This window comes from Ambystoma mexicanum, chromosome 4q (assembly GCF_040938575.1).
Source record: "Ambystoma mexicanum isolate Mex_15411 chromosome 4q, UKY_AmexF1_1, whole genome shotgun sequence".
Classification (NCBI taxonomy): domain Eukaryota; kingdom Metazoa; phylum Chordata; class Amphibia; order Caudata; family Ambystomatidae; genus Ambystoma; species Ambystoma mexicanum.
Window position 1 is genome coordinate 748081875 of NC_090928.1, and position 17000 is coordinate 748098874.

The 17000-nt window shown below is 45.9% G+C and overlaps 1 protein-coding gene across 1 annotated transcript in view; it reads left to right on the plus strand.

The window, feature by feature from the left end:
• LOC138467978 (serine palmitoyltransferase 3-like) overlaps nucleotides 1–17000 on the plus strand; it is a 1426144-nt gene that overhangs the window by 888461 nt on the left and 520683 nt on the right. The gene's annotated exons all lie outside the window — the stretch shown is intronic.

A 17000-nucleotide genomic window follows, 5' to 3' on the forward strand; every position in this document is an offset into this window, starting at 1 on the left:
GAACGGCTATAAATCAAGAGGCTGAAGTCTCACTTGTTTAAGACATTTAGTACACTAGTAGCTAATTTACAACTGCATTTAAGACCGCAACTCTCACCAGAATGCTTAGGCATAACAATGACAGGCCAAATATTAAGGTTACTGCTTGATAGAGCTGGCTCAGAGAGATCCAAGGATGAATTTATGGCCACTTGGATAGTGGGTGGGAATGGCAATCAGGATTAACATGGTCATGGGCAGGTAAATAACCAAACACCCACAAGATGTGTCCCTCCACACATGTAGCCTTCATGTTAACTGTTCACCAATGCATTTGTTTTGGCTTTTAAGTGCCACCTAATAGCCAAAACATAAAAGCTGAAAATAGGTTAGTGTTAGCAATTTCACTTGCACTACTGTTCAAGCACTTATCAAGGTTTTGACCATTTTGGTTTTAGCTGTGTGTGACGAATCCCAAGGTATGCTTTAGATAGGGGGAAAACCCCTCTTCATGAGACCAGAGTGGTGAGGCCGCCACCTGATGGTTCTCCTGGGGGTGGTACTCTGTGGAAGGACCTCATGGAGAGAGAAGACCCCATTGAGAGCAGTGACCACATAGGGAGAATGCAATATCCTCTTAACCCTTCCACCTTTTCCCTAACCCCTTCTCTATACCCTCGTCCCAGAGCCACAGTGTACTGTTGTAATGTTTCTCCAGTAGAAACCACTTAGGGAAAAGTCATTCATAAAGTAGCCAATGACAGCACTGAGACGAGGAAGAGTAAGTAAGCAATGAAGGTCGCCCACCGGAACTGAGACTTACGCTCTAGTCCTTGTGATAATGTGGTTGGTCAGCTATCATTTAAAGAAGAGAAGGATTGTGTCTTGGATCCAGGCTCTGTGCTGACCAAGCACTTAGCCGAGGCGGTGCAGAGTTTCAGCAAGAAGGAACCGACGGTGTGCAGAGGGAAGGTAGACCCGCGGGAGACCGACAACACAGGTGGCGTAGCACAAGACTTGCCTACCGTTACTGGGGACGATCTATGCCCATCCAGCAGAGACCTGCATCAAGGACACACGAAGAACCAGGGAAGGTCCCACTGAGCCCTAGAAGCCACAACAACTCTTGGGAGACCCACGAACTACAGGAGGGACAATGCCAAGGCCTGATGGGTATAATGGTGGCCAGTCTAGAGGTTGAGGAGACCCAGGGAGCAAAAGAGGTGCAAACTTAAGGGAAGCATGAGCACTCACTGGGGCAGAGGCTCCTGGAAGAGGGGGTCTGGGACACAAAGCACATATCCATACCCTGTGCATTGACAGGGGGGAAATACTTTGTGAAAAACCTTCAGACCTTGGAAGGAGACTGAACCAAGGCTGTGGAACAAAGGAAGAGTGAAGAGAAATATCATTGTATGCAACCAAGTTAAGGGGGGTCTGGAACCAATATCAGGAAGGCAACCCCAATTCAAACCCTGCAGGAATTGGTGACATTACAGACCCTGGCAGGAGAGTAAACCAGCAAAACAAGTGTAATGTCTGGAATTTTTAGAATAAATCTTAACCTCTGGCATTGTTCTGGACAACTCTCCAGACCATCGTTCTTTGCCTGCCAAGCCATTACAAAAGGGGAAATCCATATGCAAATCAGGCTTGGTCCCGCCCCAAAAGCAGACCAGCCCAAACTACTTGGTCACATCCCTTCTGCACGTGACCACAAGCCTCCCCAAAAGTGTTTCTGCCTTGTGTGCCTCATTAGTGAGGAGTAGCTTGTGTCTATAGGCTAGTGGTCTTCAAAACCTTTTTGGCCTGGGCCCCGACTGAGCAAAATGTGGGCAGGCTGGGCTCCCCTCCCCCCCATGAATGCCAAATGGGCAGTATGTACAAATGGCTAAGAATTATTGTGTTGCTGTCAATGCACCATTCTCCCACTATAGTCCCTGGGCTTCCCCACCTGCTCCCATCAGTCGCTGGACTCCCTCATCCCACTCCTACCCAGTCCCTGGGCCCCCCCACCCCATTACAGACCCTGGGCTCTCCCCACCCTGCTCCCAACACTATCCCAGTCTGCTCCTGCCCCTCCTGCTCCTACCACAGTCCCCGGGCTCCTCCCACACCGTTCCCAACACAGGCTGAGGGCCAGTGGGAGCTGGTGGATTTTTTAAGTGGAGGGGCATAAATATTTCCCACAGAAATGCCATAGCGACCCGTTGAATTTTTTCAAGATAATGTTTCAAAATGTTACATTTTAGAGCATACCAAAAAAAAAAAGAAGAAAATGTGTAAAAAGCCAAACAGTTTGCAATTGCTGCTGGGGGGCGCCTCAGAAGGAGAGCTGATTTTGGCACGTGGGTAGGGGATTGTGCAAAATGCCTTTGTTGTACAACCCACCTTCCTCACTCGCCAAAACCATCTCAACGGACCCAAACGCATACACACCTACACACAGCAATCACTCTATCATTCATATGAGCACTCATCATCATACACTCACTCATAACACAAGCATACACGCACCCATACACATATTTAAATACAAAATAAAAGAACATAAACGTACCTTCTGCAGGGACCTGTGGGGGCTGAAATGCTCCACTCCAGGTTGCTCTGTCTGTATGTGCGCGAGGAGGCGCAGGAGCTCCCCCTCGCACATACAGATATGCAGTGCGCCAGCCAGCATTTCCAATGAGCTATGCAAGGCTGGCGAGCCAAAACGCCCCCAGCCTTGCATGTGCGGCTGGGTAAACAGTGTTTCCCTTTGACAGTTCAGCTAGTCCAGGAGCACTCCCTCAGCTGGAAAAAGCAGCTGCGTGAGCGCTCAGGGTTTCACTGGGCTGGCTCCTGGGCTCCTCCATAATGGGTCAGGGGGCACTGGGTGGACGCCCCCTCACCCATTATGGATGAGTCGCCAGGGTCAGACTGGCCTATAGGGCAATGCCTGTACAAAAAACACAAAATGCTAGTGTAGGCCAGTCAAAATGGGCCACTTTTTTTGGCTAATGTTGGCCAGTTTGATGAGTTACTTCACTATGCTAGTAGTTTTGACCATTGTTGCTGAATAAATATTCTTTAAATATCACAATTTGCTTACATTTTAACAGAAAACACCCGCTTGGGTACTATTCAAACAGTCTCTGCCTAAAGGAATGAATATCCATTTGCAACTGCGGGCCACTTTTTCATTGGTGCCTGAGACAGTTTTATAGTCTGTCCGACCATGTGAGCTGCCCCAGCCCATATCCTGAGAGGAAAAAAGCAGAACATAGCTTGGGAAAGAGTACCTGGCCATTGTACCTTATTGCAGCCCCTGGAAGGCGGGTCTGCCCACAAGGAATAAACCTGACCAACAATTGGAAAGGCTCTGGGGGAAACGGAATCGATCCCAAGTCTTGAGGGCCTTTTGTTTGCTTCCCTACACCAGTTTTCGAACCACTTTGTAACAGTCCTGGAAAGCAGGCCTGCCCACAAGAAATATGCGTGAATGATATTGAAATAGTTTTTGGGAAAGGGGATTAACCCCAATCCTTATCGAACTTTTTTAAAACTATTTTTATTTTTTACATAACCATAGCAATTTACAGACTTACATAAACATATACAGAGCATTACATTTCAATTCCTATCCGTCTGCTCCCCTCTGTGGTTACATCTGTCGTCACTTCATTGTCGGTGGGCAATAGGAGTTATGTGCATGTAGCTTTTCTTTTGCAATGGGACATGGTCTGATGTTATCCAAATGAATCAAATTGTTTTGCTGTCTTTGTGTAACATCCCTGGCTCAGCCAGTTTGTACTGGAGACACGCCTTTAATTACCCACTTTACTTCACTGACCAACGTTACTGCAGCAAAGGAGCACACGTACGACCTGTGTGCCAGATACCCTCTTTGACCTACATTATAGGTTTTTTGTGGATTTTCCACTAGATTCCCATGTATGCAGTGGTGGATCTAAACCAAAGAGTCGCTTCTAGAGTTTGATGTCTTGATGAATCTGACTTTTGCTGCCCTCGAACTACACTTAGGACAGCTCACTTGTTAGAATTTAAAGAAATGCAATACTGCTGATTTTCTTTATGAAGTGAGGTGGTTTACTTGCTAAGGTCAATGAACCTCTGGGCATGGTTTGCATAGTCTTGGGATAATGGGATCCTAGTATTTCAGACAAACTAAGTTGTTTAAAGTGAAATGTAGAATAAATAGTTGCCTCTGGAAAGTGGTCAGGCACTTGTTGCACAAAAAGCCATTATACTACTTTTTGAGTGTCTTGAACTTGGAGCTAGGAAACGGTAGGCATGTTAAAACATTCTAGTATCAAGCACTTAATGCTTGTCTCTCACCACTGTTCTCTTTCTATCATGCAAAAGTACCTGGTTCCAACAGCGCCAAGAGGCCTTAGGGTTTTAAGCGCTTAATAATTTAAATAAATGAATATGCTCTGGGCTCTGACTGATTGAAACACAGTGCCACATTGGGAAAATAGCCTTTTCACTTGGGTACTAGCTTAAGTTAGTTCCGCTGCTGCTTGGTGTGCAGTCTTTCAACATGGGAGTAGCCTTCACCACAGCCTGTTCTTCATGGCACAAATCAATGGTCTTGCCAAGAAGTTCCCTGTGACTCATTCCAGGAGACATCCCCCCCCTCCTACTGACTCCACCCAAGGTCATTCTGTTTATTCCATGGTGATTGTTGGAATGGTGCACAGAAAAGGGCTGCCTGTCTCATTGTATTTTTCTTCAAAGGGCTGAATTTTGTTTTGCTGACCTGATCATTCTTGTTGTTTGTATGTTATTCTCAGAATCCTCACCTGAGTCCGAAGAGCTGGAATCCTTTGAAGAGGTCTTTGTCTTTTCCTTCTTTGTCTTGAGCTTTGACTCATCCCACAGGCGGTCTTTGTAGAGATGGGGCCTATCCTCCCCAGCCGCCACAGTGAACTCCTGGATGTCAACGGGTAGGACACAGAGGCGACCAGGCAGGAAGTCTCCAGATAGATAGAGGGAAATGCCAAATTGTGTAAAATCCCTCTGGAGATGAAGAATGACCACTAGTGGAATGACTGGTTAGCAGCTGTAGCCCATCCAGAAGGTCTGCTCTTGGTAGGTATAGTACTCAGTGTTAGGATAGACCGAGACTTGAATTGACACTTGATCCCAAAGCCCCCAGAGCAGCAAGGAGTTATGCCGGGGATATGCCGGCGAGCAGCACAAACAAGCAGGAACAGAATGATATCTGAGAGGGAGAAATGAGGATTGCTACGGGAGAGCAGGGAAGCGGAATCCTCAGCGGGGTATTCCAAGGGAAAGAGAAAGCCGGGAATACAACTGCATGTGAAAGGCAATAAGAAAGTTAGAAAGCGAAGGCGTGGCAGCGCCGCAGGAGAAAAGAACAAGGGGGAAAGCTGGCAGAGATAGAACAGGGAGAGCAACACAGAGCAAAAAGCAGCAGGGTGCACTAGCGTCTTACCTGGGGGCTCAGAAGCAAGATATGATATGATAGGTTATTTATACCGCGCTTAATACCCAGAGGTTTCTAGGCGCAGACCCAGGGATCAAACCTGTGTTGCGCTGTGTCGTGTTGCTTCTAAGGTGAGCAGGTTGCCCCTGAGCTATCCTCCCGAGCCAAGAGGGTTTCAACGCACCAGCGTAGGTCTCCTTTGCTTTTATGAAGCTTTCAGAATTCCGGCAGCAGCCATCTTTGGGGAAGACTAGACCGCTGCGACAAGAGTGTAGTGGCACGCTTGTGCGTCGGGTTTCCTGAAAAAAATGCACAGAACACTTCCCCCGGTGCCAACGCTGCCACAGGGACCAGCGAGCAGTTGTGACACTATGCCCTCTTTTTGTCTGTCTGGGACCTGGTTTCCATGGGAACCGTCGCTGAAACTGCCGAACCAAGATAGGTGCATGAAGATGTGAAACTGGCTCCCATGTTCGTTCTTGCTTGGAATACCCTTTCCAGTGGATAAAGTATTAGAAAGTCCCTCTAAAATATCTGGAATCACAGATACTAGCCACATACTCTTCAGAATCGGGTGGCGGTGTCTGATCCCTTGTGCGGATGGGGCGATGATAGATGTCTGGTTTGTATTCTTTGAAGAGTGAAGAATGGAAAACCGGGTCTATCCGTTTCCAGAAAGTAGATTTATCTTCCCAGATATGAAGAAATGCCCCACGTATCGTGGAGAGAACTTTGTTGGGTGAATACATCGAGGAGGAAATCGGGTGGACAACCATACCTTCTCTCTGGTCTCCCATGTGGGATTGTCTCTCCTTTGTTTGTCAGCATACTTCTTGTTACGTTCCTTGAATATAAGAAGCTGGAAGTATGCTATCTTGTGGTTGTCTGGAATAGCTTCAGAAAATCGAGGGACGGAACGTTTGTGAGTGTGCAAGCCGTCAAAGGGAGAGCCCTTGGGTGAACTCCAGAATGGCAAAAGAAAGGTCTCATGGAGGTTGCAGAATAGACAGTGTTGTCTAGGAGAATTCTGCTATAGGGAGCAGTTCAGATTAAGTGTGTTGGGTGTGGGTAGAAAAGCAACAAAGAGATTGTTCTAGGGTGTGGTGTAAACATTCTGTCTGGCCATTGGTTTGGGGATCGTAGCCAGAAGAGGGCGCCCTATCTATCCCCAGAGATTCACAGAGGGCCTTTCAAACCTTTGGCATGTATTGAGATCCCCGGTCAGTAGTTATGGAGACTGGCAATTCGTGAAGGCGAAAAATGTCTTTGAGAAAAACTGAAGCCATATGGGGAGCAGAAGGGATGCCTGGAAGCTGAGTGAAATGGGCCATCTTGGTAAAGGTGTCCACTGTCACCATTGTGGCGGTATTCCCTCTTGAAGGTGATAGGTCAATGATAGAGTCCGAAACAAAATGTGGGTCCAAGGGCCAACGGGTACGGGTGCTTGTTCCAGACAACCAATGTGTTTGGAGGTGGAATATTTGTTGGCAGCACAAACAAGACGTGCTTCCACATATTCTTGTATGTCTTTGTTCATGGAATTCCACCAGAACATGTGGGAAACCAGCTCCTGAGTAGCCGAAACCCCTTTATGGCCTGCCGTTAGGCTGTCATGCCCCACAACATGATTCTCTGTTGTAGAGAGGGTATGGAACCCACCAAACGATCTTGGTGATAATACAAGCCTTCTTTATAGGAAATCTGGGAATCATCCTTAAATGCCACAGGAAGGGTTGGAGAGGCGTTGGCCTCTCTGATCTCTTCCAGGATGGAGGTGATGGTATGAATGAAAGTCTTCTCCCCTAGAACCTTTTCTTTCGTAGTGGAGTCTTCATGGACTTGTTCTCCTTGTCTTGATAGGGCATCTGTATCATAAACAAATAATCAGGATGAGGGGATCTAATACAGAGACACAAAAGTGCTGTGTGTGTGTGTTTATTATATAATCACACAGGAAGTAGTTAGTGGCTCAACAATTTACTTTACATTTCTTCCGATAAGCACAAAAGATGGTTGAAACAAACGAACGGACAAAGTTAGTTATACAGCAGTAACACAAATAGGTGTCGGCCTCTGGAGTGTAGAGGTCAAAACTACATTGGGATACATGTTTCCTTACGGATTGAGGGGGTACAAGAACCCGCTGGTACAGGAAAAACACGAGCCTGAGACTGGGGATGGTCTGAGGCGTGGTAAACAAAAAGTGCACACAACAATCTTTGAATATGACAAATACAAGGTAGTGATACAGTTGTCACGTAGTTCGACACAGGGTGTGACACAGGATGTGTTTCGGCCAAAGAAAGTGGCTTAGTTGGAGCCTGTCTTTATGCTGGCCTTCGTCAGGAAAAGGCACCGGTGGCGGTGCTGTCCGTGATGTCTGTGGGTGAAACAGAACTGTTAGGATCTCGAGTGGTTGTTCATTAAGTACTAAGGTATTTAATACAGGCCAATTAGTGCCCAGGTGATACATCACATGGTGTATCCAAAGGACAGCTTACCTACTGCTGAGGTAGCAGAGGGATGCTGTCGGGAAATCCAAAATGAATGCAGGATAACCGGTGCAATACTGGCACTGGGTGGGTCGGCTGTAGTTTCCTAGAGGCCGACGTGGTTCAGAGTCTCGCGGTACCGGAGTGGGCCGATATTGGACCCAGGTCTGGAAGAAGAGTAGAAAAACAGGTGTGTGTGGTAATCCATAATCGTGGGGATTCGAGAGTGCTGGATGGTGTTCGTGACCGGCACTAAGTCGGAGGCAATTGGTGGCTATTTTGTCAACCGTGTCGAAATACCCTGTGCGCTCACGGGTCATGAGGAAGATCAAGAGTGACCCTGGGTTTGGTGGACAAGCGAGGAGGTGCTGTTATTGCTCTAAAGACGCTGAGTACTAATGTGAGCTCAGTGGTGGTGCCTGGAGTACAGCGTTGGTGGTATAAATAATATCTCGAGTGTGGTGCACAAGTTGTGCATCTCAAAGGCTTAACTTGTAGTGCATCTCAAAAAAGCTTACCCAGCGCGGGGGTAAGTGCAAAGGTTACCGAACTGAGAGGAACGCCACTGGCTCCTGGGACACACAGTGTTCCAAACATAAATACAGTTTGCCCTTTTGAAGGACCAGATAATGGCGGCTACTTGAAACAGGAGCGAAGCCCTGGTGAGCTGGTGGATGGGTGCCTCAAGTGAGACTGATCACTGCGTTACAAGTGGGCAGGACGTGCTAGTGATATGGCCCGGTGCGTGCTGCACAGCGTTCGAGTCGAGGAAAACTTACCGCGGTTGTGATGATAGGCTGCCGTGATGCGCGGGAACTGCTGAGAGCCGTGTTAGTCGGTGGCTGAGAAAGCCGTGGCTGTCTGTTTAAAACACTGCCTGTTGCTGAAAACAGGCCAATGGGAGCTCGCGGTCAGACAGAGGCTGCCCGCGGGAGCCAATCCGATGGCTATGCGTGGTATCCCCATCGAAGTGCGAGACGACGCAGGGGATAATGGGTGATGTAGTCCGGTGGGGCGTGACATAGCCTCTGCTATTGGTGGACACATACAGAAAGTGTCATTGTGTGTGTGACACATGGACTAAGAGTATGTCTAGGTGGAGTGGACTCCTGTTGAGGCCCATGAGGCATCGGCTATTGCTCTAGATACAGAAAAAATTATACAACACCTAAATCAACACAGTTTTGAACTGAGGATTTCTGCCGGAGGCACATGCAGATTGTAGACATGGTTGGCATTAGTGTACAATTGTGCATTGTCCGTTCGTTTGTTTCAACCATCTTTCGTGCTTATCGGAAGAAATGTAAAGTAAATTGTTGAGCCACTAACTACTTCCTGTGTGATTACATAATAAACACACACACACAGCACTTTTGTGTCTCTGTATTGGATCTCCTCATCCTGATTATGATACGTATACCCACCTGGGTAAATCAGGACCCTGCCAGGTGCCCTATGATTTATAGTATATTGATAGAGCATCTGCAATGGTATTTTGTGTGCTTGGCATGTAAGTAATGGGAAACCCATCCTTGAGCTTTTAAGGTGTTAAATTGTTTTATGTGACTTTAACGAAGCTTAGCAGACTAAGAGTGATTTATTTGACATTATATCTGGCATCACCTAGATTTTATTTTAAAGTGTGCTATATAACCATGAATGTTGTAAATTGTTGCAATTGAGTGAGTCCCTTTGTTACTCGAGTGCAGTTAATAGTACTTTTCTGCAACTCGCTGTGATCACAAAGTTTACTTCCCAACACAGATGAGCTGTGTGAGGACCACAACCCCCAGCAGCCGCTCGTGTCGCGTTCCCGTGGTGTCATCGGGCCACGACACAGGCTTTAACTGGTCCGCGTCACAGCGCAAAGCCTGTTTTAGCCTGTTTCTGCTTGGTCTGCGGTCGGCAGGAAATGCTGTCGGTTGCAGCCCACGTTTGGTAAGATCTTGTTAAGGTGGGTGTTTTACCCTATTCAATTCTAGTAATATACTAGGATATATACAATGAATTGTCTTGTTTATAACAGTGATGAATTGAAACTATTGGACAACTCCCATGGTTCGATTACCTTAAGAGCATTAAATAAAATCATAAATGCACAAATATGTAAAACCCTCCCGGGAACCGGCCAAGTTAGTGCTGCAAGGATAGAAAGCTATCGAGTAGCACTACTAAACGCCAGATTGGTTTGGGAACATACTACAGAAATCTATGACTTAGATATACTCCTAGTCACTGAAACGTGGTTCACTGATTCTTCCCCTAGCATATTTCATGAGCTGGTTCCAGATGGCTACTTGATTAAACATATCAATAGGACCCTGAAAAAGGGAGCAGGCATTGCCATTATGCATAAAGCCACGCTAGCCATCTCACACCTCAACACTCTAGAGTGGGGTGATGGCTCGCAAGTGGGACAATTGACTTTCCAGATTTTCCCAAAAGCCACTATTTATATTATACTGGCTTATAGACCCCCTGGTCCCTGTAAACAATTTCTAGGAAATCTGGATGCATTTCTTCGTATTGAGGGGACCAAATACAAGGAATTGATCCTAATGGGCGACTGAAATATATGGCTTGATGACAAAATCAAACCAGACTCCATGGAACTCTGGAAGTTGTTGAATATTTGCGATCTTCGCCTACTGGGAGTTCAACCCTCACATATAAAAGGTCACTGTTTACATTTAATTATAGCATGAGGTGGATGTACCACCCTGAAGGAGACTGTGCCAGTCCACTGGTCAGATCATCAATTTTTTACATTGAGCATACCTGATCAGGTTGAAGCCAGCATTAAAACTAGACAGGCCCCTTACTCTCGGAAAGCCAGTGATCCAGATAAAATCATTGTAGAAATTTCTAGGCATCTGGCGTCCATTGACCCCACAGTTTCTTGTGGGGACTTTTTCTCAACAGGTTTCTCAGCCCTGAGTACTATTTGTTACAAAATAGCTCTGGCAAAACCGAAGACCAAGGAGCCCTCCCAACCTTGGTTGTCGGCTGATCTGCAACATCTACGTAAATCAGTCAGCAAGACCAATCAGACTTGGCTTAAGAGGCCAACTTCAGATAATAACATTTTAGCCAAGAATGCCCTGTCGCTATACAAGCTGGCTATTATTTTGGCCGAGAAAGATTTCTTGGGGGGGAAAAAACTACAATCTGCTAGCAATCGACCGAGAGAATTATTCTCCATTATATCAAGGTTCTGTAATCCAACCTGCAAAAATGCAGTGCCTGATTTTTCTGAAGCACGAGCTAACCTTTTTAATTCTTTTTTCACAGACAAGATTGAACGAATAAGGGCAGAAATTGAAGAAGCAGCTTCTGTAAATCCATCGGCACATGCTAGTCCACAAGTCACTTAAGTAATTAACTCACAAAATCAGATCTCACCATCTGTTTTTGATTTTCATCCAGTCACTGAAGAAGATACCTTTCCACTTATTAGTGCTCTCAAACCCATAGTGGATTCTTTCTCTCCTCTGCCAGCTTATGCAGCAAAGAAACTGGAATATGATCTCACCCCTTTTATTACCACTTTTGTTAATAAGTCACAACGGGATGGGATTGTTCCGAAGAGTTTCAAACTTTCAATTGTGTCACCTCTATTGAAAAAGCCATCATTAGATGTTGAGGTACTACAAAACTATCATCCTATTGCAGGACTGCCATGGCCAGCCAAGGTCCTCAAAGGTTGTAACCAACCAACTCCAGGATTTCGTTGAACATTAATTATTACTGTACAATTTTCAATCTGGTTTCCAACCAAAATATGGAACCGAGACTTCCCTGTTAGTAGTACAAGGCAAACTGTGCTGCCTTTGACATAGTAAACCATCAAATTATCTTGGAACGACTACAGGAGGTAGGAAGAGTATCTGATTCAGCATTAAACTGGTTTAGGTCTTTCTTAACTAACCGTCAATAGTGTGTGAGATTGTGGGGAGTTCCTGTCGGACCTCATCTTTTTGAACTGTGGGGTTCCGCAGGGATCCTCCCTGTCCCCATTGCTGTTCAATCTGTATATTCGGCCACTTCTTGAAATCCTGAGACACTATGGGCTGGATTTTACTCATATGCTGATGACACCCAGATCTTTGTACGAATTGCTAATTTCCAGGAAGCATTTAGCAAATTAGGGCTATGCCTGGAAGAAGTAGGCAGCTGGATGTCCAAGAACTATTTGTAACTTAATGCTGCCAAAACCGAACTCCTATTATTCGGACCTAAAAACTTGCTGTCAGCAGCCAAGAAGCTACCTATTCCATCACTTTTGGGCAAGAGTCTCAAACTTGTATCTAAAGTCAAAAATATGGGTTGTATGCGGCAAGAAGACCTGGGCAGTGAAGCCCAGGTGGGAACTAAGATCAAGGCAGTATGTTTTGTCTTGCGAATGCTATGTCAAGCACTCCCCTACATACCAACTAAAGATCATGCATCTGTGGTAGGAGCACTAACCTTTGCCCACTTGGACTATTGCAATAGTCAACTGTTGGGTATTCCTGCCAAACAGCTTCAGCGGCTCCAGAAAGCACAAAGCGCGGCTGTTACACTTATATTTAAGTTAAGAAAAGCTGACCATGTGTCTCCATTTCGCCGGGAGTTGCATTGGCCATCAGTCGGTGATTGCATTAAATTCAAAACAGCCTGTATTGTCTTCAGATGTACTAATGGCATTGCTTCCCTGTACTTACAAGAGCTAATTCAGTCATATCATCCAACGAGAAAATTGCAATCCAGCGACAGACATCTTCTGATTATCCCTCACTCGGTTTTTACATCTAGAGGTGACAGAAGATTTTCAGTTTTTGGTCCTAGGCTGTGGAACTCCCTGCCACTACCTTTAAGAACAACAAGCTCACGTCTCCAATTTCGCCAGGCAGTGAAGACCTTCCTTTTCAGTTAGACGGACCGTGTTTTCTGGGAGCCTGTTTTGATCTTCCTAGTCTACCTTCAGTTGTCATCTGCGCCAATATACGGTTCATTTCGTTTGGTGCGCGCTACAAATGTAAACAATCAAATCATACTCAAACTTTGAAAATGGGTATGCCCAACTAGCCTGACTGGAATTGCGACATTCCATCTGCTGAAGGACTTGTAGATTCTTATGGTCCGTGCAGACTTCAAATTCATGGAGGGATCCCAGTACCAAATGTTGCCATTCCGTGCAGGCTTCTCTGATGGCTAAGAGTTCCTTTTCAATTACAGTTTAATTTCTCTCGCTGGGACCTAAAGTGCGAGAGAAAAAGGCCAAAGGATGTTCATTGTTGTCCTCTCCGAGTTGCTTTAGGACCGCTCCTAAGTCCCCGAAAGATGAGTCAGTCTTTACAATGAATGGTTTTTGTTGGTCAGATTGGCTAAGAATAAGAGCTGTACAAAAGACCTTTTTCAGTGTTAAAGGAATGATCCACCTTTTGGTCCCATTGAAATGGAACACCCTTCTTTAGTAGACTGATGATGTGGAGAACCGTCTTTGAAAACTGAGAAATGACTCTCCGGTAAAAGTTTGCCACCCCTAAGAATCACTGTATCTCTTTGACTGATGTGGGAAACGGCCACTCCAATACGGCTGACGTCTTTCTTGGGTCCATTTGAATTGCTTGATGGGAGAGAACAAATCCTAAATAGGGTACTCTCCTGACCTTGAAGAGACACTTTTCCGGTTTTCCTAGGAGGTTGTTCTTTGCCAATCTGCGCAAGACTTCTGTGAGATTTATTCTATGGGTGAATGGGGATGGAGAGAAGACCAAAATGTCATCCACATAAACTATGATGTAATGAAAGAGAATGTCCGAGAATAACCTTCCCATTAATCTATGAAAGATTGTCCGAGCATTGACCATGCCAAAAGACATCACTTGGTATTTATAATGACCAAATGGAGTTCGGAATGCTGGTTTCCATTGGTCTCCTTCCTTGATGCGTAATGAATGATATGCCCTTCGCAGATAGTTTGGTGAAGACCTCTGCAGATTGGACAGCCTCAAGTATGTCATTGATGAGGGGCGTAGGGTAGCAGTCCTTTTTCTGTGATTTGGTTCAAACCCCTGAAGTCGATGCATGGACGGAGTATCTCTTTTATGAATAAAGAATAGAGGCCCCAGCAAGAGATCTGGATTCATGGATAAGACCGTTGGCAATATTTTCATCCAAGTAGGTGCGCAAAACGCCTTTCTCGAGCATAGGCAAGATGTACCGAAGGGAACTACCGACTCTGGTTTTATATCAATAGAGCAATCTTCTGGTCGGTGAGGGGGCAATTGCCGGGGTATCTTGTCCTTGAAAACCCAGAGAAATTCACTGTATTCCTCCGGAATCTTGTTGTCTGAACTCAATTTGAAGAACACCGGAGATGAGAAGTCAGTCGAGGGATTTGGACTAACTTGTCCTTAATATCTTCAGTCAATCCCTGATGCGCCGACTCTGGCCATCCCGCTTCTTGAGCCAATCTCTTGAACCTAGTCACGTAGGCCAGGACCTCCTTGATTCCCTTGTCTGACATCCAATAAGGACTCCTGTGCAAAAAAGGTCAGTTCCTGCCTTTCAAACACGTCCTTCAGTGCTTGTATAAAGGTCTGTTAGGCCGCAATCACAGGACAGCCTGATATCACCAGTGGAGTGGCCCAAGATAAGATAAGGCAAGGCATTACCACTCATATTGGTAACCATAAAGCCAATCTTGGCTTTGTCTGAAGCAAAGATGTTCTCCCGGAACAGGAAATGGACTTTACAGGCATCCAAAAAATGCTTTCAATTTCTCAGGAGCACCTTCAAACTTTCCTGAGGTAAGGATTCTGGTTGTAGCATCAGGGAAAACAGCGTCCCTTGCCATTATCATGCGTCTTAGAGCATCATTTTCTGCCTTCAAGGCTTGGAGCTCTGTTGATAATCCCTGTACCGTATTGATCAATTTCTGCATTTGTGCCATCCGCGCAGATCTTCTTTGGCTCTTTGGCATTGCAAGCTCTGAGACCTCAACTGAGTCCGAAGAGCTGGAATCCTTTTGAGGTCTTTCTTTTCCTTCTTTGTCTTGAGCTTTGACTTGTCCCACAGGCGGTCTTTGTAGAGCTATGGCCTATCCTCCCCAGCCACCATAGTGACCTCCTGGACGTCAACAGGTAGGACACAGAGGCGACCAGGCAGGAAGTGTCCAGATAGAGGGAAAAGCCAAATGGCGTAAAAACCCTCTGTAGATGAAGAATGACCAGTAGTGGAATGACTGGTTAGCAGCTGTAGTCCATCCAGCAGGTGCACTCTTCGTAGGTATAGTACTGAGGATAGTACTGAGGATAGACCCAGACTTTAATTGACACCGTGATGCCAAAAACTCCTGAACAGCAAGGAGGTACTTAACAGGGGCTATGCCGGCGAGCATTACATACAAGCAGGAACAGAATTATACCTGTGAGGGAGAAATGAGGACTGCTGAGTCCCAAAGCTCGGGAAGGGAAATTCCTACAGCAGAGCAGGGAAGCAGAAACCTCCGCTGGGTATTACAAGAGAAAGAGGAAGCCGGGAATCCAACTGTGGGCGAAAGGCAATGAGAAAGCCAGAAAGCAAAGGCACGCCAGCAAAAAGAAAGAGGAGGAAAGGTGGTGGAGATGGAACAGGGAGAGCAACACAAAGCAAAACGGAGCAGGGTGCACTAGAGTCATACCTGGGGGCTCGGAAGCAAGCAGGATGCAACGCACCCGCATACGATCTCCTTCGCTTCTATGAAGCTTTCCGAATTCTGGCGGCAGCCATCTTTGGGGCAGACTAGACCGCTGCAAAAAGAGTGTAGTTGCACGCTCGTGTGTGAGGTTTCCCGAACAAAATGCACAGAGCACTTACGCCAGCGCTGCCACAGGGCCCAGCGAGCAGTTGTGACAGTTATTTTTACCCTTCGTTTCCTGTTGCTCTTTCTGGTGGAACCCCTCTGCCTTTCACTCCCTCCTTTCTTTGCTTTACATCAATTGCCTTTTTACTCATTCCTTCTAACTAAATATTTAAATCTTGTCCTCGAAGGTTTTTTTCCCTTTTCTGTTTTTAATGTTACTCATTTTTCATTTTCTTTCCCTTTCTCTTCCTTGGCTTCCTATATATGCTGTAACATTCCCTTTTCTCACCCTTACCCTATGTGATGAAATGACTGCTCTGCATGAGTACATGCATGAGTTGACATTTCTAAGCTTCAACACAACTCACACTACTACTAAACTAGCAGTGATCTCCAACATATAGATGAAACCGGCACAACATAAATGGTACACCTCTTCCTTAACGTCGCATTTGGCCTAGGACAGACCAGACTGTTCAAGAGGTGCTTGAGCCAGCATGCAAGTATCCAAAACTGTGGTACCAAAACACAAGAAATTTCCAGTCATGGATGTAAAATAATAAGACTTTAATTTGACTATAAGGGCAAACTCTTATGATATGAAGAACAGGGATATGCAGGGAACTAGTCGTCATAACTTATATTTTAGGGTATAAAGTTGGGTCTTAAATGTCACTACGGCCCATAGATCAAGGCTTGGGGCGCATCTTTCAGGGGATAAACATAGATGCTTTATGTCAAGTCTGATTGTAGTCGGTTGAGTTGGATCGATTGAATACAGCAACGTGGAAAACTCAATAAGTGATAATGGCTTAAGGCTCAACCATGCTTGTGACAAATGGCAATGTGCAATGCCATATGGTTGGAGGGCTCACATGCAGACATGCGACGATTCAACTACAACTGGGAGCCATCTCAACTGGATCAAACAACGTAGTGCTGGCTCAAACACCGCAGTGCAGTTCTGCAGAGGCAATCGGCTCAAAGCTGTGAAACTGGCAGGTAAGTCTGTGGCTTGAAAATGCTTTAAGCAGTTTGAAAACATTGAATGTCAATAGCAGCTCTGGTTTCCTTGCACGCGCTCCAAGGGTCTTGAAGGTGCATGAACTGGCTTGTGGTGGTTAGAAGATGCAGGGAGAGCAGGAGGCAACTTCTTTTATCCCTGTGTGCTGTGTGGCCCTGTCCAGGGTCTCGGAGGAAAAGGTAAGTCCTTCTTCAGACCGTTGTTGGGCAGAATCCTGCGCAGTGC